General features: G+C 44.8%; 1 protein-coding gene and 1 long non-coding RNA gene across 3 annotated transcripts in view; one reads left to right on the top strand and one right to left on the bottom strand.

The window, feature by feature from the left end:
* CDRT4 (CMT1A duplicated region transcript 4) overlaps window positions 1-22,496 on the bottom strand; it is a 58,815-nt gene that overhangs the window by 26,813 nt on the left and 9,506 nt on the right. The window lies entirely within an intron of this gene.
* LOC115635501 lies at window positions 12,604-22,270 on the top strand. The gene is made up of 3 exons (XR_003996602.1): window positions 12,604-12,617; window positions 16,136-16,140; window positions 22,139-22,270. It is a non-coding gene; the product is annotated as an uncharacterized LOC115635501 (long non-coding RNA).

The following is a 22,496-nucleotide window of genomic DNA, read 5'->3' as shown; positions in this document are numbered from 1 at the left end:
GCTCCTGCTGGCCACCACCACCTCACTGCACTGCATGAGCTACCAACACGTTGCTGTGTCTCTCACTCCGCAGCCCACACAGGGCAGCAAGATGGCGGCAGCCAGCAGGAGTAGGGTACGGTACCACCACTTCTCTGACCCCACGGGCAGGAGGCAGCCGGAGGTGTATCACAGGCATGAGAAGCAGGAAGCCCCCGCCAGGCTGAACCCTAAGGATGAGGCAGCGGCAGTGCTGACACAGGTAGGAGAGGAAGCGTTGGGTTGATTCTGAAAATGATTCAGCACTCTTGGGTTGGGTTCAGGTTGGCTGTGCTCAGCTCCACCTTTGGCTTTTCAATTAGAGCCGAGCAGATCTCTAACCCAAGGGGCCCATGGAAGATCATATCATACCTCGAGCTGTGATGGCTCCACAAGTCAGGAATACTGCATATGAACAAGGACACTGAGCACCACAGGGGAGGGAGGGAGCCAGGCAGGGGATAGTAGTGCCCATGGGAGATGTGCACCCCCCAGCTCTTCTGAAGGCACTTTCCTAGCCTCTGCCACAATGCTTCCTCCTCTGGGAGCTGCAACTATGGCAGTGTCACAACCTTCATGTCCCACTGCAGACTGTCTCCAAAGCCACTGAGCAGCCTGCTATGGGAATCCCCTTCCATTGCAATGATTGTGGCATCAGGCCACTTCTACATATTAGAAATGGATTGGTCGGACGTGCTTTCTCCCTAGTCCAACATAGAGAAGGGCCCAGATCTAATCCCCTGGTGTGACTTGCTGGAACGCAGAGAAAGTCCAGCTCCAGATGTAGCTCTGAATGCAACGACTCAGGCCTGTCTGTAATATACTCACAGTACAAATACCATTTATGGGGTAGGCACCAGGATAAATAGAAAACACATTTCCCTGCTCCCTACAAAGAAGAAAAGAGAACCACATATCCCTGCTACAGGCATCCCCTCGGCATGTTTACTATTTGGTTTCCATCAGACAGTATCTTTAGTGGATCCTTGAACAGTCTGATTACCGTAACATGACCTAGAAATATGGCTAGGCCCTCAGCTGCTATAAATCAGCACCATTCTAATGGGGCAATGCCGGTACACACTAGCTGGGGATCTGGCTCACACTTTGGGCATGTAAACAGTCACCATCAGGTTCATAGAGTCCAAGGGCAGAAGGGACCACTGTGATCAGCTAGTCTGACCTCCTGTGTGGTACATGTCAGAGAAGAGCTGTAGAATGTAGAATTTGGTCTTATCTGTCCAATTAAATGAACAGCCTCTTTCCTCTGAAAAGGCTCATACGTATGACGCCTGTAAAATCTGCAGGTGCTGACAGAAAAGTTCTTTGCTGAGTTATTTCAAACCAATGGATGGTGGGGAAATGGGGTAGGGTCCATTTGATTTTTGGTTGTGTCAAATATTTAAACAAAGACGGGAAATCTGTGTGCACCTCACTGACCAAAGTGAAGGTGTGAATGTAAAACACCTGAAATTTGTAAAAAAAAATTAGACGTAGTTAAAGTATTCAGAGCCAGATCCACAATCAGTCTAAATCAGCATTGCTTTGCTAGTTTCATTAGGGGAAACCAATTGACACCAGCTGAGGCCCTGGCCATGTGGTTTTCCAACTGTACTGTTCGTTTGTTATTCCTGATGCTCAAGTTCCAGTCATGTCAGAAGGCCACATTCTGCTCTCAGTTATACCGTTGTCACCTGCAGTCTTTTGGCCCTGTTGTTATTTTAGAGCCTAGTCTTGCCATCTTTACTCAGTTCTGATCCAGTTGATATTATGGCAAAATTCCCACTGAGATAGGGTGACCAGACAGGAAGTGTGAAAAATCGGGATGGGGGGGTGATAGGCACCTGTACAAGACACAGCCCCAAATATCAGGACTGTCCCTATATAATCGGGACATCTGGTCACCCTACACTGAGATCAATGACTCTGAAGGGGGACAGGCTGCCATTTGGGGAAGGAGAGACATAGGGCATAACCCTGCTCTTTTCTTCCCTGTGGGTGGCAGCAGGGTTCCAGTGCGCTCCCCATTCTCTCAATTGGTAGAAGGAATGGTTGCACCCTAGGAAACAATGTGGAAAATTGTGGAACAATATGGAATTCCAACAAAATTAATTAACATTATGAAGGCATTCTATACCAAATCAAAATGCTGCATTGAAATGGAAAATGGATTGAGTAAGTCATTTGGCATTAAGACAGGTGTAAGGCAGGGGTACGTCCTGTCTCCTTTTTTGTTTATGCTAGTTATCGACTATGGATTAAAACAATGTGACAGTGATACATATGGCCTAAAATGGAACAATTCAAGGTTACTTGATCCAGACTTTGCTGACGACATCGCTCTTATTGGTGAAGATGCCCAGAGACTACAAAAATGCACAAACCAAGTAAAAGTAATGGAGAAGATAAGTTTGAGATTCAATGCAAAGAAATGTAAAGTCCTGTTAATGGGGACTGCAGGGACAGAAATAAAAATTGAAGAAGAGAAATGGAGAAGGTGGACAATTTTATGTATCTTGGAAGTACCATCAGCCAAGATGGTACTAGTTCTGAGGAAATAAGAAGAATAGTCAGGAAAGCAAACGCTGCATTTGGAAGACTCAAAAACATCTAGCAACTCAAAAACATTTCCCTCAAGACAAAGCTGAATGTGTACAAAGCAATTGTTATCGCCATCATAACATATAGCAGTGAGACATGGCAACTTAACCAAGAAATGCAAAAGCTGGATGCATTTCATCACAAATGTCTGAGAAGAATATTGGGAATAACATATAGAGAGAGGAAGACAAATGAAGTCAGAAAAATTACTGGGCAAGGTACCCTCTCACAAACAATCTACAAACGAAGACATCAGTGGCTGGGATATGTGCTGAGAATGGAAAAAGAATGCTTGCCAAATACTGCCCTTGAATGGAAGCCAGAAAACACAAGAAGAAAGAGAGGAAGACCGCGAATAACATAGAAATGAACATCAAACACCTCAACGTGAAATGGGAAGATTTGGAGAGAAGGGCAGTTAACAGGCAAGGATGGCAAATGTGGGTAACCCAATGTGCAGCAAAGCACAGGGTGGACTAAGGTCTATGGTAAGGAAAGAATAACAGTATTGGGTTCCTTCTGCAGAAAGGATAATGGCACTCATTCTCCTCCTAGTTTGACTATAATGAATCAGCAATCACTGTGTAAATCTGGAATAACTTCACCAAAATCAATGGAGTAACAGCAGTGTAAATCTGGTGTAAGGGAGAGAACTGGATTTTATGGTGTAATGGAGAGAACTGGATTCTATGGCTAAGATTTAAAAAGCAGTCATGGGGATTTAGACACATAGCTCCCATTTATATTAATTAAGAGATATGTCTAAATGCCCCAGAGTGCTTTGAAAACCTCAACTCACAATCCTAAATTCTTGATATACCCATACAGGTAGGGCCACTTTGAGACAGTCTAGTTCAGTGGTTCTCAACTAGGGGTACACGTACCCCTGAGGGTACACAAAGGTCTTCCAGGGGGTACAGCAACTCATCTAGATATTTGTCCACTTTTACAACAGGCTACATAAAAAAGCACTAGCAACGTCAGGACAAACTATAATTTCATACAGACAATGACTCATTTATACTGCTCTTTGCACTATACGCTGAAATGTAAGTACAATATTTATATCCCAATCTATGTACTTAATAATTATATGATAAAAATGAGAAAGTAGCAATTTTTCAGTAATAGTGTGCTGTGATACTTTTCATTTCAACTCTTTCATATTGTTTCAGTAATGTCCAAATATTTCATTTTAATAAGGTGATGATTGGACTTCCTCATTTAAATTCATTGGATATATATTTAATATTATATATATATTACCTTCAATATTTATATAATATTATAATGTTTAGACATTACTGAAGTGAAATATTTATATCTTATGGAAACTAAATGATTCAATATTATCACAATGAAACATTTCAGTGGTCCTGAGTCAAAAATTTGGGGGAATTTTCATTTAAAGGGGAACAGCAACATTTTGACTTTCCATTCTGATTTAGAACAAACTTTTCTTCCCAAAATGTCAGAATTTCTTGTGAACGAAAATTCTGTTTTCCAGCCACTCTGAAGAGGTACATAAGTTGGTGGATAAGCCTACGGACCTATGGAAGGGCATTTTGGGTGACCTAGAGTAAATAAAATAATTAGGCTGCCCTTGTGAAATAATTTTACTGGGCGCTGATAAATGTTTAAATCACGTTTGCTTCAGAAGCACCCCCCACAGCTCTAGTTCCAGCAACTATGTGCCACTTACAAACCTACCCTGATATCTTTGACATTGTATTTATTTTCATGCTATAATGGAACAATAATCCTGTTTTTAGTTGGCGGCTTTCTGACATGCTGAGGTTTTGTGTCAATGTGTTATCTATCATGGAGAACACCAGATAAACAAATACTACTGCTTTTCCTTCCTGCCTAGGCTCCCCACAAGAACTAAGAGGATGTTTTGGAGTCTCTTTCTCTGGTTTGATGGCTCCAAACACCAATAATCACAGCACAACTCCTCACTAAGTGTTTTATTCAGGAAAATGGCAAATTCTTTCTCAGATGAAGGCAAACTACTGCCTACCCCACCCATGCACTAGTAAAAAAAAGACAGCATGGGAGTTAGTAGTAATCAGTGAATGAGTTTCAGACAGGATGATGTAGAATTCCCAGTGTTAATATGCAGTGGCTGGGACCCAAACTCAGCTTGATAACACTGTCTAAGCTTCCTGTTCTGGCTGAGTTCATTTAAATAGAACTTGCTTAGATGAGCTCAAATCTAGACATGTGCTGAATGGGTTGAGTGATAATTCAGACATTGCACCAGGAAACCTGAGCTAGCTGTCGCCTGCTTAGCAGCTGGAGAAATCCTTCCTAGCCTTCATTTTGTCTGATGTTCCCCTTTTCTGACCTTTCACGTTTTCTTGTTTCACATGCAAAGCTGGGAAGCCCGGGGCAGGAGTTCATATGCAGCGCACCCAGCAATTCCCTTGCAAGTTTGGTCTGACCCAAACTTGATGGTGATGCCACGGCAACATGCACATTGGGTATTTATATATTGATTAGACAGAGAAAGTTAAGTGAATGTGATTGGCAGGGCTAATTAGCGGCTTCCACTGGTTAGATTAGCTCTGCAGACCACAACAGTGTGTGTGATTGTCCTTAACTTGGCCTCAGTCCCCAGCCTAAAAGGAATGTAGTTTCTAAGTTTCTTATTCTAGCTGGGCATCTTTTCATTTTGAGAGTCCCTGACTGTGCTAGAAGACTCTTCTCTCCTGCTTTGTCCTCCAGTCTCTCATAGTCCAACACAATGTACCCAGCGCACAGAGAAAGGGTTTTTCCAGAGTGGGAGCTAATGGCTCAGTCTCAGGATGGGCTGTCAGGTTGTGGCAGGGGTGTGTGTCGGGAAAATGTCCTTTAAATAAACCCCCTCAGGCACATTGGGGTCAGCGATAAAGTAGCTGGTGGGTGGTAGCTGTTTTGGATTTGTTGTCAGCCAATCAGAAGATGGCATGGAATGTTGCAGGAAAGCTCATCAGCAACAGAGAGCCAACGGAGCTATGCAGAGTGTCCTGGGGCAAGACGGGCAGCTGTTCCCAGAGACGCGCTGAGTACGTGCAATGTTCTGTTCTGGCACTTGGCTTGGGGTTGGATTCTGACCAGGCATTACACTGGTGCAGTATGGTGCATGGGGGTGTGGGAGGGAGAGCCCAAGGTGCTGGCCGAATTGCAGACCCTGCACTCGGGGTCCAACAGGGGCAGCACTCCGGTTCCCTGCGGGGTGCAAGAGATGGAGAACAGGCAGAGCTGGCTAGTCAAGCAGGCAGGAGCGTGCTGCCACCTCTCACATGAGGGCAGTTTGTGCCCTCCCCCATCCACCAGACAGCCCAGTGGAAGGCATTCTAAATATGTGTAATCCTGCTTCAGCACTTGGGATGGATGAGCTGACCGCTTGAGATCCCTTCCAGACTGACATTTCTGTGGTTCTCTCATTCTCCCCTGGCTGCTTGCCTCTCTTGTTCCTCCCTCAGGGCACCACCTAGCCCTCAGAGAATGGTCTTGCTGCAAAGGATGGATCCAGAGCTGAGTGTCCCCACTGTTCTTGGCCCATCTCAAATTACACTATATTGTAGAGAAGGAGAATGGTCTGATGGTTCAGGACTGGAGCTCCAGAGATCTGGGATAAAACCCCTGTTTTGCCAGGGACTTCCTGTGTGACACGGGCCAAGTCACCTAATCTCTCCCTGCCTCTGCTCCTACAATGGGCTTAATGAGACTTTCTTTCTCTCACTCTTTGACTGTCTCATCTCTACAGACTGAGGTCTTTGGGGGAGAGACTGTCTGTGCAACACCCAGTAAAATGGGCCCCTGATCTCCAAGAGACCCCTGTGTCCTGCCAGAAGACCAATTTTAATAAACATATTATTGTTTTGCAAGTATGGTGGATGACATGTTTACAAGTCACTTTATCTCCCTTGATAGGCCAGGTGAATTTTCACTAAGGAAACAAGTTCCACTTTATCCCACAACTAATTCAAACCCTTGTATTCCCGGGCAGTCCGCTTTAAATGTAGCTGTCCTCCTAGGTCAGACTCTAATTTTAAAATATACGGTCCTATCTGTACTAAGTCTCTCGCTCTCTGAAAAGGAAAGACGCACACAGACCAAGAAGTGCCAAACTGTGATACAGTTCATTACTCATCTAGGCATCATCATTCAGTCACGTAATTCAGAATAGCAACTCCAGCCCCCATTTACCCTTCCCTGCTCCAGAAAAAGACTTGTCCAATCTTCATATTGTTCTTTACTCTTTGCATGGACTAAGAATATCAGGGTGTGGATGTGACACACCCCAAACACTTCAATTTCCCTTGAAGCACAATGGCTTAGTGAAATACACACATGCACATACACACTTGATCGTGAGAATGTGCCTTGTGCTTCCAGAGTAGAGCGACATCTCTGAGTGAAATGAATATTTAAGCAAAGAGACATCTCTTAGCCACTATTTATGACTTCAGTTGGAATGAAGGTTCCCCAGCAGCTCATGGAATGCACTTAGTATCAGGACCTATCCTCGGTGAATAATGCCAATGTGTACAGCTGATTAAATATTTGTATTTGAAGGAAAACTTCAGGGTTTTGACTAAAGAAACATTTTCATGGAAAGCGTCTGGATTCCATGGAAACCATCATCTTTTCATCAAAGAAATAACCCCCTACCCTCAAACTGAAATTTTTCATCAGTAAAACAAAACCCCAAACCAAGAAATGTGAACTTTCCATTTTCATTTAATGTTTTCATTTTTTAAAGGAAAAGTCAAAATTTTCCATGGAAAAAAAAAATCTTTTTCCCGACTAGTTCTGCTGACGAGCAGTCCAAGCGTGCCGTGTCGGTTTCCATAGCCGGGGGCATGACGCCACATGTGGCTTTTGTCACAAGTTGCTCCTGTTTGTGCCATGCCTGCCTGCATGAATTCTAATGCTGTGAGAAATGCTAGCAACTAAATCAGAAAAAGAACATTTGTGGGTGTTTACATTTCTCTGTGACTTAACGTCAGTGGTCTGAATTAAAAAATTCCTTGCAAAATGTAGCAGAGAGGAAAGATAGGCTTGGGGTTAAGTCACAGTGTGGGTCTCACAGGGCAGTGACTCTCAACCTTTCCAGACTACTGTACCCCTTTCAGGAGTAAGATTTGTCTTGCGTACCCCAAGTTTCACCTCACCTACAACTACTTGCTTATAAAATCAGACATAAAAATGCAAAAGTGTCACAGCACAGTATCATCGAACAATTGCTGACTTTCTCTTTTTTACCATATCATTCTAAAATAAATCAATTGGAGTATAAATATTGTACTTACATTTCAGTGCATAGTATAGAGAGCAGCATAAACAAGTCATTATGAAATTTTAGTTTGTATTGACTTCGCTAGTGCTTTTTATGTAGCCTGTTCTAAAACTAGGAAAATAGCTAGATGAGTTGATGTACTCCCTGGAAGACCCCTGCACACCCCTAGAACTACTGTTGCAGCATATGTCTACAATGCAATACAATACCTGGGGCTAGCCTATATCAGCTGACTCCAGCTTGCATGGCTCAGGCTGCAGAGCTATAAAATTGCAGTGTAGTCATTTGGGCTCAAGCTGGAGTCCAGGTTCTGGGACCCTCAGCCATTGTGGAGTCTCAGAGCCCAGGCTCCAGCCCGAGCATAAATATCTACACTTCAGTGTTATAGCCCCGCAGCCCGAGTCCACTGACATGTGCTAGCCATGGGTGTTTTACCGCACCATAGGCCCACCCATAGAGTCTGAGGGCAGAAGGGACCAGCAGACCATCTAGTCTGCCTGCCAATCACAGACCACCAACATTGCTCAGTAGATCTTGGTTCTATTCCTGGCTCTTCTTGTATGACTTTGGGCACAGCACCTAATTTCTCTGCATCTGGGTTCCCATGAAGGCCAGATTGTGCTGCATCACTGTACAGCAGTGAGAGGCCATGTTATGGGGCAGGTACTAGCCATCCTGATCAATAGTGAGAACCAGGCTGAGGAGGCCAGGAACCGGAACTAGGGGACAAGGGTCAGAGCCAAAGTCAGAAACCAGAAACTACAGCCAAGGTTCAGAGCTGGAGTCAGAAGCCTGGAAGGGAATGCAGGGCTGGTGCAGGACAGGAACAAGGAAGGGACAGGGTGGGAGCAAAAAGGTCACAGCTGTGGGCAGAAGCATTGAGCAGCCAGCAACCAACTGCTGATGCCAAACTTAAAAGCTGCTGGCTCCCTACAGCAAACCAGGTGATCCCACCACGACAGCACTGAACTCCGTCAGGCCGCAGGCTGGCTTGGATAGCCCTCAGGCTCAGCTGAAGGGGCTCAAACCCAGCAGACCACTGCTGCTCTGGCTAGCAGTGTGGAAGGGAAGTGGGCCAGAAGGGACAGGAAACAAGTGGAGCAGGAGACTTTCACTTCATTTATGTCTACACAGCAAAAGCTGTGCATGGATTAGCCTACCCAAGCTAGCTTGACCCAGCCGGCACTCGTAACAATAGAGTGACAACAATGTAGCACTGGTGTCAGAGCAGGTCAGCAAGCTGAGCACATATCCAGGGTCTGTGCAGGGCTTGTACGTCTATTCTACCCATATTAGCTGGATTCAGACTCACTTTACTGTGTAGACCTACCCTTAAGGTGTGTACACAATGTGGCAAGCACAATGAGGCCTTGATCTGCTTAGGGCAGTAATATGAATAATCATCACTTTTTGCCCAGAAATAGGGGAATTTGGGATAAAACTCATGCTTCCTAAATCTGGACTTTCTAATTGTTGTTTAGGCAGAGATAAGTCTTCACCCTGTCCGTGAAATCCTGGCCCCATGGAAGCCAATGGCAAAGCTCGCATTGACATCAATGGAGCCAGGATTTCACTCTATGTTTCTAGGTGAAAACCCCAGTGTGTAAAGTTTTATGACAATGCTTCATCCTGCAAGCCTGAAATCCCAGGCAATAGACATACAGAATGTCTTGTAAATATGTTGGCACAATTTAAGAAGAGAGTTGATGGTAGAAATCACTGTATGCAGTGTTGTTGTAGCTGTGTCAGTTCCAGGATATTAAACAGACAAGGTGGGGCAAGTAATAGCTTTTATTGGACCATCTTCTGTTGGTGAGTGAGAGACAAGCTTTGGAGTCACACAGAGCTCTACTTCAAGTCTCTAAAGGTTTCAGAAGAAATCATTGTCCATCAGGGGAGGTTTAGGCTGGATATTAGGAAAAACTATTTCACTAGGAGGGTGGTGAAGCGCTGGAATGGGTTACCTAGGGAGGTGGTGGAATCTCCTTCCTTAGAGGTTTTTTAAGCCCAGCTTGACAAAGCCCTGGCTGGGATGATTTAGTTGGGGTTGGTCCTGCTTTGAGCAGGGGGTTGGACTAGATGACCTCTGGAGGTCCCTTCCAATCCTGATATGATTCTATGATAGGACAGCTGGTAAGATCCCTGCCAGAGATTCCTGCTCCTTAAAGACAGATGTACTTACAATGCCACCTCTTTCATTCTGCCTTTGCTCAGGCCCGGGAGCAGCATCCACTGGTGTTCTGACTCAGCTTTCCCAGCAGGAAGGGATTTTTACGGTGCCTCGCCCAGGCCATTGGGCGAAGCAGGTGCACATAATACTGCAGTTTGAGCGCCAGAAATAGTTTTGCACAGGAACTGAATTTTTTTCTGATTAGTTCACTATGAAGACAAAAATCCCTCTTGCCAGCGCTGTTTTGCTTGCTTTTTTCACCTGCTGCAACAGGGCTGCTTTTTAAACTACAGCCGTGCCCGGGAGACTGCTGGCAACAGTAACCTGTTAACATCTCAGATGGATCATCAAAGGTAGGAATCAAACCCCAACTTCAACCTCTATATGTGCCCCCTAACCCCTTAGAGGGGGACAAACCACTGCATTCAGTGGTGTAGGTATCACAACCACCGGTCATTCACCACTGGGCCTCGAAGGTGGTTTTTTTCATCTCCTGATGTGGCAGTGGAGGAAGAGCTGTGGTGAGGTCCTTTCTGGTGAGATATTACAACGAAGCACCAAGAATGTCAGGATGAGGTGTAACATTACCAAACACATCAATTTCTATTTCACTGAGGCGGCATCGCCAACTCTCTTAAACCCTTGTGTGAACACCCTCATTCAGAATTAAAGTGGCCTTAATTTGATATTCACTTCCAAAATGAACTAAGATAAAATCAAATTAAAAACCGCTTTAATGCTAAATACCAGCCTCTACTCAGGGATTTCATGAAATTTAACTAATGCACTTCAAATTTGCATCTTTAGTTCATTCAGATTCATTTTCTTGGATGTTCCAATATGCAGACAAGCCCTCAGAAGCACCTTGCTTATGGAAAGCACTATTCTAGTTTTCACCCTTGGTTCTGCAATCATCATCTAATTTCCAAAAGAGCATGCTTTATTCTAGCCTCCACCCTGCCTGGTGGCCATCAAGGTCATTTCAGAGGGCCCCAGGTTCTATTACCCTTACTCACACTGGGCAGTACCTATCTCTTTGAGAACTTGAAGTCAACAGGACTTTTTACAGACCAAGTTGCTATTCAGTAGGTGAAATCCTGGTGCCACTGAAGCCAGTGGGAGTTTTGCCATTGACTTCACTGGATCCAGGATTTCACCCAATATGCATAAGAGTATCAGAAGCTGGCCCAGAGTTAGCAATGGAGGTTTCTGCCAGCTCATTGAAATGACCCATTGGTTAGCGGTTAGATCGTTCCTTAGCTGCCCTTCTGATTACCGTCAACGTACACCTAGGGAAAGTCCACCATACGTCACTGACATATTCCTCGTGAGCCCAAGAGGCTCACTTTTTAAAATCTGTGTGCACATTTTACTGTGTAAAACAGTATAGCTGGACTGTAGTACGAAATGTGAGCCGTAGGGTTCCGTGTGAGTCTGTTTTTAGTAGGAAGATACTGGGAGGCCATGACACAGGCAAGCCATGCTAAACATGTGAAGCAGGAATGTTCAGTAGCCAGAAGAATTAGCCTTAAGAACAGGAATGTCAACTTCATACAATTAATCTTCCCAAGGGAAAAATAACATTCCCCTGATCTCGTCTCTGGGAAACACGGTACAACCCAACAAGAAGCTCTCTCAGCTCTGTCGCTCTTAAGCAACAAACAAGAACAGAAAACAACAGCAAGGGCATAAAGGGAAATCATATGTGCGCATGACCCCAAATATAGCTCGGGAAGGGATCTGTGCTGTCTACATGTCACACATTTCAGTGCTGAGACACCTCCCTTAGGCTGAACGAGTCTGTTCAGTTTATCCAGATGGATTGTCACATTTATTGACTCAAGGGGCTTTTAAAGTGGTTTAAGCTGCAAGGAATTCTTGCCCATCTGCCTCTGCAGGCCCCTCCTTTTTCTCTCCATGCCATGCCATCACTCCAGTCAAGGAGTCGGTCTATACAAGAGGATAAATGTTGTTTTAAACTCAGAAAAGCTCCACAGTAGCTGCAGTTTATTGAGTCAGGCTGATGTAATTTTTTTTCAGGAGCCCAGCGATTGACCTGTGTGAAGCTGATTAGTTAAGGTAGCCTCTTAATTACCTGATTTCCATGGCTTTAGAGGCCCCTGGCCTAAACAGAGCATATCGAAACAGCAGCGCATTTTGAAGCGGTGTGCAGGAAGCACAGGCTCCAATAACAGGAGAGGGGTGCACCAAAAAGGAACTCTCCACTATTATGTTTTAACAGCTGGTCCATAGCTAAATCCGTCCTTTGTATCCCAGGCTTGGGAATTTGGTTTTGATGCCTCTGGGCATGAACAGCTTGGGTTGATGGGGGGAAGGGTCAGACCACAAAAACTAACTACTGCTCGGTCCCCTTAATAATTGCTGTCCCAGATTATCCTTGGTCAGACAATAATTTTGCCCCAAGCAAATAATTCTCTCTAACTCTGTGCCTGTCCATGTGAAAATAGGGCTAAGAAAGTTTTTCTTATTATTCCAGGAGATGACACTGAAGACTCAACAGTGCTTTTTCTCATATGTCCTGTGCTCTTCTTGACCTCGGTTGACTGATGATAAAATTTGGTAACTGAGCACCAAAAGCATTGATGGATTTATCATAAATTCATACAGAAACCACATGTTGTGAAATGGATCCAATATTCCCTTAGATACCAGAAGCTATGAATTGCTTTATTCCTACTTAGAGACTGGTCCAAACCAACAACCCAGAACTTTGGGTAAATTTGAATCCAGGACTCAGATTTGTGCATCAAGCTAACGGCTATTTCAAAGCTTTGATCATGACAGACAAATTCAGCAAAGCGCTTAGGGCTTCATCCTGATGAAACTTATATCAGCTTCGATGGATCAAGATCAAACCTTTCAGCAGATGGTTAACTTCAAGCATGTGGGTAATCCCATCCCTATTCTGCACAGCGTTTAAACACAAACTGAATTTTAAACACATACCCCACAGACCAATGAAGCATATTTAACATTAAGCACATGCTTAAATGTTTTGCTGAATCAGGACCCAAAATACCAGATTCAGGCTATCCCATTGTCCTCCCATCTGGATGGCTATGTGGAATTTAATAAGTGAAAGGAAAATTAATCAGCTTTGCTCGTTGGAGTCACCAAACTTCCTAACTGGGGCCAGGAGGGACTTTTTCACTGATGGTGCATTTTCTCCAGGCTAGATTTTTGTGCGTGTGCACTAAAAGTTTAAACATACAAAACATTTTAAAAACTGTAGGACACTGATGGCAGAGATGCCACTGAACCACTACAGATATAAAGGGCCCATGGGCTGGTCTGGGGTATGAAACTGACAAAAGAAAAGTTTTTAACAGAATGCAAACTGAGCCTGTGGAACTCCCTGCCACAGTATATCACAGAGGACAAGAAATTAGAAAGGTTCAAAAATGGATAAGACATTTATATAAATAACAAGAACATCCACAGCTATGCTGACAAGAAAACATTTGATAAGGGATATAAACCCTCCTAGACTGGGTCATGAGCCAATTACTAACTTCCAGGAAATAGAAAGAAACTTCTTCTGTTCACAGGTTTCCCCTTAGTTATCCATGAGGTGGGAATTTCTTGCACCTTCCTCTGAAACAACTGTTAGACACAGGGTACTGAATTAGACAGAATCCTGGTCTGACCCAGTCTGGCAAACTCCTTTATAGGAAGCTATGTGAGATTTCCAATTCATTTCCAAATCCCATCTCTCAAGGCTGCACCTGAGCCCATCACTGATTTGATTGCAGATGGTTTGCAAGAGGCAACATTCGTCTGATAAATTATGAGTTGTTGCTGGTTCACTGAAGTGAATCCAAAGATTTCTCTTGAAGAAAATGGGCTTTGGATCAGCCCTGGGTCTCTGAGGTACAGGGATAGTCATACCATTCATCAGTGTCCCCTGCCAACTGTGCCGCAGACCTGTGCGGACAGGTTTTGAAAGCTATGGCCTCGACTTCTTGCAGAGAAAGGCAGTGGCTAGGGCACAAGGATCTATCTACAGGCTTGGGGGAGTAAAGTGGGAAAGATGGGAGCATCCTTGTGACTCTGCAGAGTATCAGACCAGAAGGGAGGGAGGCTGGCTTTGGGGTTAAGGCATGGAGCTGAGAGCAGTGACATTGGAAAAATGTGTATAGTGAGGGTGCTGAGAGCTGCTGAACAAAATTGTAAACCCTGTATATGATGGAAACCACTTCAATCCAGGGACTGCTGTCACACCCCCCACACCACTCATTCCAGCACCCCTAGCTGAGAGACAGCCCCAGCTCTGCCACATATTTGTTGCAGGACCGTTGGCAACTCTCTGCGCCTCAGTGTTCCCTCCCAGTAAAATGGGGCTAATGTTACTTCCCTAGCACACAATCAGGTAGTGAGCCTCCATTCATTAATGTCAGTGTACTCTCAGAAGGGAGTAACTCGAGAAGAAAAGAAATATGGAGCTTCTTTGGCTCTTTGCCAATCTCTGCCTTGCTGCCCACTTATGAGAAACCAATTTTATTGGGAAAGGGAGAGAGAGAGGAAGATGACTAATGAAAGAACCTAGCGTCCTAGGGAAGCTATTGAGAGCCACATTTCTACCCATCATCCTGTCTACTGGCCCCTGCCCACTTTCCATAATGCTTCAGGAAAAGCCCAGCTTTAAATCAGCAGCCCTTGTCCCGGAAGTTACTACGCAGCTGCCTGCATGCTTCTGTTACTGTATTTTTTCTAACCTACAGATGGCAGCAACTCTCTGAAACTTTTTGAATATGTGGATTGAACAAAAAAAGATTTGCTTATACCGTGTAATCCCATGAAGGACCCAAGGCATCAAAAGTAGGTGACAAGGACACGAATCCCAGCGGAGAAAGGCGGGGACAGGAAGAAGCAAAGCACATACATACATGTACACACATGCACGTGTGTGTGTGTGTGTGCGTGCACACACACACACATACAGACACTGGAAGGGCTATGGCTATAGTTTAGGACTACTCATAATAATTTATCAGGCAAATGTTGCCTCTTACAAACCATCTGCAATCAGATCAGTGATGGGCTCAGGTGCATTTGCCCTGTGGATACATACTCATCTCCTCAGATGATTCTAGGTCCATAGATTGTCCTGCAGCAATTTGTTGTGAGTATTCAATATTCTGAGTCATTCTGGACAGACACATAGGTCATATTTGAGCGGTTTTGATTGGACATATAGATAATTTGCTATGTTTCTGTTGCATGACTGAATAAACGTGACTCTCAGATGGAAGCTTCCAGACTGAATACTTCCCATTACAAATGCTAAATTAGCTTTCTACAAATATCCTAAGACAGTCACTTAAAAATTTGCTGGGTCCACCAAACATTTCTGCTGGGAAACTTATTTGCCAGAACATTTGTGGGAAATGAACACAAAAGAGGCACAGAGAGAGGTGAATTGAATTTGTTTACAAATTTGAACTGTTTTTTATTATTAATTATTATTATTATTATTATTATTTATTTTCCCCCCAGTATTTGCCATTTTCCTGGATGGACCAACAAAGTACCACTTTGCACTTCCCATGACCTTTCCTTAGAGATCTTCAGAGTCTTTTACATACATTTAATCCAGCCTCACATCATCCTCCATTTGGTACAGAAATGTTACTATAATTATTCCCATTTTACAAATGGGGAAACTGAGGCCAAACATGTTATGTGGTTTGCCCAAAGTCACACAGCAAGTCAAAGTAGAGCCAGAATCAGAATGTCGGAGTTTTTTCTGCAAGGACCTTGCTCTAAGCACTAACCTACAACTTTCTCCCCTGTCGCTGGATGATAGGGTGTTTGGAATTAATATAAGTTCAGCACAATATAATACATTTTACAACAGCATTTTTATACATAGCACAACAGAGTGCTTCAGAAAAGCGGTGCTGACAAATGAAAATGCTGGCTGACATTTCCAAACACGATGGGTGATTTTGGGTTGCTCAACTTGAGAGAGGTCCCTTTAAGGTGTCTGAAGTTGGGCTTCCAAAATGATTGATCACTTCTGGAAATCTTGACCAGAGTCTTTGTTGATTCCCTCACAAGGACCCAAACCTATGAAACATGGACTCAAGTCACAATATTTGCCTCTGGATTTCAGACTCCAAAAGTCTAGGGGCCACACTGAGGGGTTGGTTCCAGTGTATTTTCCTCTCCTCTGGAAAAGACAGATGTGGCTGAATGTAAAATGCAAGACATTAGAAACCACCTCCCAAATACTGCCTTTCGCTACACAAGAACAATCATTGTGAGCATCTCTGAGCTTTCTCTATCAATGAACTCTGCAATAGTGCTTTCTCTACAGGGATTTTTCCATCCTGTTTTCAGCTATGCACTTCCAATATCCCTTACAAATGTAATGGTAAATGGAGCCTATGAGCATAACAGAATTAAATGAATCCCTTCTCGATTGTGTTCGACTCAAAGAACCATCAGGATGCAGTCGGCTGAGTAGCTCATACAGAGACCTCCCTATTCTGCAGCAGAACAGTTTCCTTGCCACATCTGAGTTGCAGCACAGAGCCAGAAATCTGGAAGAATTTAACACTCGGTGAATTCAGACACAGGGAACAGTGTTCAAAGTAAACACTGACACCCGTGACTTATCATCCAGGAATGCAGAGCCAGCACTACCCTGAGCTCAGCAACTTTTGCTGAGAGGGATCTGAGCCGTAATGCAATGATGCCAGAGCCAATGTGAAGGAAATGGGGTCCCAGTGTGTTCCAGGATAACTTAACCTAAGTTACATTTTTAGGGGGAAAAGCTAGCTCACCAAGGTTTGTCTGTGTGTCCCTCTGCCTGTGCACCACCAATACTTAGAAACATGGGCCTGGCTCCACATGGCGCCAGGTCCCCCGCTAATCCTCCAGGCCACCCTGGACCCTGTGTCCCCCTGAAACATGGGGCCTCCCTGAAACATGGGGCCCCCCAAAGCACAGGGTCTGGGGTGGTTGCCCCAGTCCGTCCTATGGACTGAATGTCTCTGCCTGGACCCTGAGTCCCCCTAAACCATGGGCCCCCCCAAAGCACAGGGTGATTGTCCCAGTCTGTCCTATGGACAGGACGGCTCTGCTTGGACCCATTCTGAGCACCACCAAAAATTATACAAACCTGGCACCCATGCCTCTGGCCACTGACTGCAGTCTGTCTTGACCCTAAGTCTGGGTCTCTTTTAGCCTGAGGGACACTAGCTAGTATGTTTACAGAGTTCAGTGACTACTAGCAGCTCTTATTTTCATTTGCATGAGCTGATACGAAACAGCCTGTGAACTTTCAGGGCATCGCGAAGAGCAAAAACAAGGGACTATTGTCATGTACGTGAGAATGCACACGTAGTATGACATGACCAAGAATGCTTTGTTAATATGAAACAAAGGGGAAGGAACTACATTGTGTCATATGGAGAGCAATGTCTTCTACACCTCCTGAATGGCCCTTCATTAGGGCCCAGTTGTGCCATCCAAACCAGTCCCTTAGTGCACACAGTCCAAAGGTACTACTCAGCACGAGTAAAGGCAGGACAATGAGACCCTACCAATGAATAACAGACAGGCGTCTGTGTTTGCAGAGCATGCATGTGTGTGTTCTGTGCTCCCTCTGGGCCAGGTTCTCCTCTCATTTCAAAGGCTTGCGCCAGTGTGAGGAAAAGAAGTAAGTTCCATGAAGGAGAGGGGAGTCTGCCCCTCTACACTGTCAGCTGGGGTAAAGCAACACAGCTCTATTGATTGCAGCTGAGGCTCTGGCCCCTTTGTGTTTGCCTTTGAGCCTGCAGTTCAAATGAACTTAAAAACTCAGCCCAAAGCACCAGTTTTGCTTTTGCGTCAAGGTGGAATCAGGCAAAACTGAAGATGGGTTGAAAATGAAACTTGGATGAAACTGGTCAGAGTGTCCAGCTTTCTGATTCCAATGTAGATGTGCCCCCAAGTACCTGGAAATAAGGGTTCTCACATGATTTTCACCCAAGGTGATGAGATTTTGTAAGACCAGCTGGTTTGGTGAAGTTTCTGCTTCTTGGGGCCAAAATCTCATGAGACTAGTTCCTAAGGTTTCAGCAGCATCAAATCCAGACACTGGACTAAACCTAGGACTAAACCTAGCTCACATACAACCAGCAGCTTCTCAGTCCATATCTCTGCAAAACACGGAATGTAAACGGTTTCCAGGCAGGACCACATGTGCTAAAATAAGCCTAAGGTTAACTCAGACTTCAGGCCTGGATCACCAAAAGTTTATGAAATTCATCAATGAACCTGCTTCAAGTTCCCAGGTCTGGTTTTGTTACAAATCTTTTGTACATCTCCAATACACATACATTATTCATGTCTTCAAATGCACTTGTAATACAACACATTAATCAGAGACATTCATCAGACGTATTCTACGCTTACTGAAGATAATTTTGGGGAAGGGCTCATGAGATTTTTCTATATTGAACAGAAAGAAACCCAAGAGACAGTGGGGAAAGGTTAATTTGTTATTTGCGGGCAGTGTTGTTCCTCTTAACAAACCTGCCTGCCGTGCCATACGCACACAAACAAAGGATCAGCAGTCAAGACGTTACTTTACATTGATCTAGTGAACATATTCTGGGCTACGTGAGCCATTTGCTTTACAACTGTCATGAGGACAGGATAGTGGTGATGAAACATCAGTTTTGTGGGGCTTAATAGGTCATGACCATAATGGGCCTGGCTGGAAAGGAGACTGAGACAGTGAGATTGAGAAGACATGACAATTTTTTTTAGTTCTGGTGAACTATCTGAGGACATACCGCCCCATCTGTATCTGCTTAGCAACATTTCCACGCATGGAAAAGTTATGCATGAAGCCAGATCCTTCTGTACCTTGAGTATCTTTGGCAAGTTGAGCTACCTGGCATGAATGACTGAACATGAAAAGCAGGGTCAAAGTGTTTCCTGCACAGTCTTGAAATGGAATCATTGCTTAATGACTTTGTCAAATGTTCTGCCTTTGTAATGCACTGGGAAGACTATTTAAAAAAATAAAGTTTGGCTGCATCCTATTCCAGGGGCATCATTGGATATAGAGCAGGGGTAGGCAACCTATGGAACATGTGCTGAAGATGGCATGCAAGCTGATTTTCAGTGGCACTCACACTGCTTGGGTCCTGGCCACCGGTCTGGGGGGCTCTGCATTTTAATGTAATTTTAAATGAAGTTTCTTAAACATTTTAAAAATCTTATTTACTTTACATACAACAATAGTTTAGTTATATATTATAGACTTATAGAAAGAGATCTTCTAAAAATGCTAAAATTTATTACTAGCACATGAAACCTTAAATTAGAGTGAATAAATGAAGACTCGGCAAACCACTTCTGAAAGGCTGCCAACCCCTGATATAGAGCAAGGGGGACAATTGCCCCCACCCCAAGACTTTCCATGGGTTTTGTGCCCCACTATGTCTTCCATTCCCATCGCCTGACTTTGCAGGATAGAACATAACAACATATTACGCTACATATACTGACACAACTCCCCTCCACAGAACTTTTCTGAAATGTGGCCAGTCCTACCCTTGATTTTGTGTTTCCCTGCTCCCCCATGCCTTATCTCCAAAGGGCTACTCTAAAGCTTTCTGAAGATGTGTTGCAAAGGATGACGTGTGTGGTCTGATGAAGCTGAAACACGCATGCTCACATAGCTACAGACATGTAATCAGTGGCTCTCAGCAATTACGAGGCAACTCTCCAATCTACCAAGTCTCTCCTCTCTGGCTTTTCCTCAGAAGACATGCAGCATTTCCCCAAGAAAGGCTTGTGAAGGGTGCAGTGCGGGTTCTGGTAATGGGACATAAAACCTTTGCCTGAATCCCATCCAGGTAAGTCATGACTAAAAGTTCCTACTAAAACTGATCAAAATCTTTTGTTTCCCAAAGAATATTCTGCCAAAAAATGCAATTTTATCATATATATATGACACAATAACAGCAGAGCCACCAGCAGCAGAAACTGAACAGTACTGGAAGAACATATGGGAGAAAGAGAAGACTCATAACACCAGTGCAAAGTGGCTGCAGGACCTGAGAACAGAGCACAGCAATCTCCCAGAACAGAAACCAGTTACCATCACAGTAGAAGACATCCAGCAGCGGGTCAAGAACATGAAGAGCTGGACAGCACCTGGACCAGACATGATCCACACCTACTGGCTAAAGAAACTAACAGCAGTGCATGAACGCCTAGCAACACAGATGAACCAGCTGCTGGCAGCAGGCTCCCACCCAAACTGGCTAACACAAGGAAGGACAGTGCTGATTATGAAAGACCCCTGCAAGGTAATAGAACCATCCAACTACCGGCCAACAACCTGCCTCCCCACAACATGGAAAATCCTGTCAGGTCTCATAGCCGCCAAGCTACAGGACCATATGAGTCAGTACATGAGCACAGCTCAGAAGGGCATTGGGAACAACACCAGAGGCTCAAAACACCAGTTGCTCATAGATAGAGCAGTCACCCAAGACTCAAGGTCTAGACAGACCAATCTGAGCACAGCCTGGATTGACTACAGGAAAGCCTGTGACTCAATGCCGCACAAGTGGATCTGTGAATGTCTGCTGCTGTACAAAGTCAATAGGATACTAAGGACCTTCCTCAAGAACTCAATGGAACTATGGAAGACAACACTGGAAATCAACTCAAGGCAGCTTGCACATGTGGCCATCAAGTGCGGCATATACCAAGGTGATGCACTGTCTCCACTGCTGTTCTGCATAGGCTTAAACCCCCTCAGCCAGATAATTACAAGGACTGGATACGGGTATGGGTTTAGGAGTGGAACTACCATCAGCCACCTTCTCTACATGGATGACATCAAGCTGTATGCTAAGAATGAACAAGATATCGACTTGCTAATCCACCTGACGTGGATTTACAGTGAGGATATTGGTATGTCATTCGGACTGGAGAAGTGTGGCCGGATGGTAGTGAAGAGAGGGAAGGTAGTCAAGACTGATGGGGTGCAACTACCAGCGGGCCACATAGCAGACATACAGACCAGTTACAAGTACCTTGGCGTCCCACAGTCACATGGAAACCACAATGAGGAGGCAAGGAAGACAGCAACATCCAAGTATCATCAAAGGATAAGACAGGTCCTGAAGAGCCAGCTCAGTGGGAAAAACAAGATCCACGCCATTAACAGATACGCCCTGCCAGTTATCAGATACCCTGCCGGTATAGTGAGCTGGCCAAAGGAGGACATGGAGGCTGCCGATGTGAAGACCCGGAAGCTCCTCACAATGCACGGAGGTTTCCACCCCAAGTCCAACACCCAGAGACTGTGTCCCAGCCGGAAAGAAGGCGGGCGGTGCTTGGTGAGCGTCAAAGCCACTGTCCTGGATGAAACCCGAAGCATCCAGGAGTACATCAGTAAGATGGCCCCCAAAGATGAGCTGCTGAGAGAATGCCTGAGGCAGCAGCAGACATGGGAGGAAGACCAAGCAGAAGAAGTGCCATGGCAAGACAAGATCCTGCATGGGATGTACCATCGACAGATAGCTGAGGTGGCTGACATTGGGAAATCCTACCAGTGGCTGGAAAGGGCTGGACTAAAAGACAGCACTGAGGCACTGATCATAGCAGCACAGGAACAGGCACTGAGCACCAGATCCATTGAAGCAGGGGTCTACCACACTAGAGAGGACCCAAGGTGCAGACTGTGCAGAGAGGCCTCAGACACAGTCCAACACATAGTGGCAGGATGTAAGATGCAGGCAGGAACAGCATACACTGAACGGCTCAACCAAGTGGCTGGCATTGTGTACAGGAACATCTGCACAGCGTATCAGCTAGATCCTCCCAAGACCAGATGGGAGATTCCACAAAAGGTTGTGGAGAATAGCAGGGCTAAGATTCTGTGGGACTTCCAGATCCAGACGGACAAGCAGGTACTGGCCAATCAACCAGACATCATGGTAATAGATAAGGACCAGAAGACAGCGATGGTGATAGATATAGCAGTGCCAAGTGACAGCAACATCAGGAAGAAGGAATATGAGAAGCTGGAGAAGTACCCGGGCCTGAAAGAGGAACTAAAGAGGATGTGGAAAGTGAAGGTCAAAGTGGTCCCAGTGATGGTAGGAGCACTCGGGGCTGTGACTCCTAAGCTGGGTGAGTGGCTCCAACAGATCCCAGGAACAACATCAGAGCTCTCTGTCCAGAAGAGTGCAGTGCTAGGAACAGCTAAGATACTGTGCAGAACCCTCAAACTCCCAGGCCTCTGGTAGAGGACCTGAGTTTGAGGAAGACACATACCACCCATAGGGGTGAGAGGGTTTGTTTTTGTTTTTTTTTTTAATATATTTGCAAGAAAGGGCCATTTTTGACTAATATTTTCTATAGGAAATTTTTAAACAAAAT

This window comes from Gopherus evgoodei, chromosome 15 (genome assembly GCF_007399415.2).
Source record: "Gopherus evgoodei ecotype Sinaloan lineage chromosome 15, rGopEvg1_v1.p, whole genome shotgun sequence".
Lineage (NCBI taxonomy): Eukaryota > Metazoa > Chordata > Testudines > Testudinidae > Gopherus > Gopherus evgoodei.
Note: the sequence above shows the minus strand (reverse complement) of the source record. Positions and strands in the feature narration are given on the sequence as shown.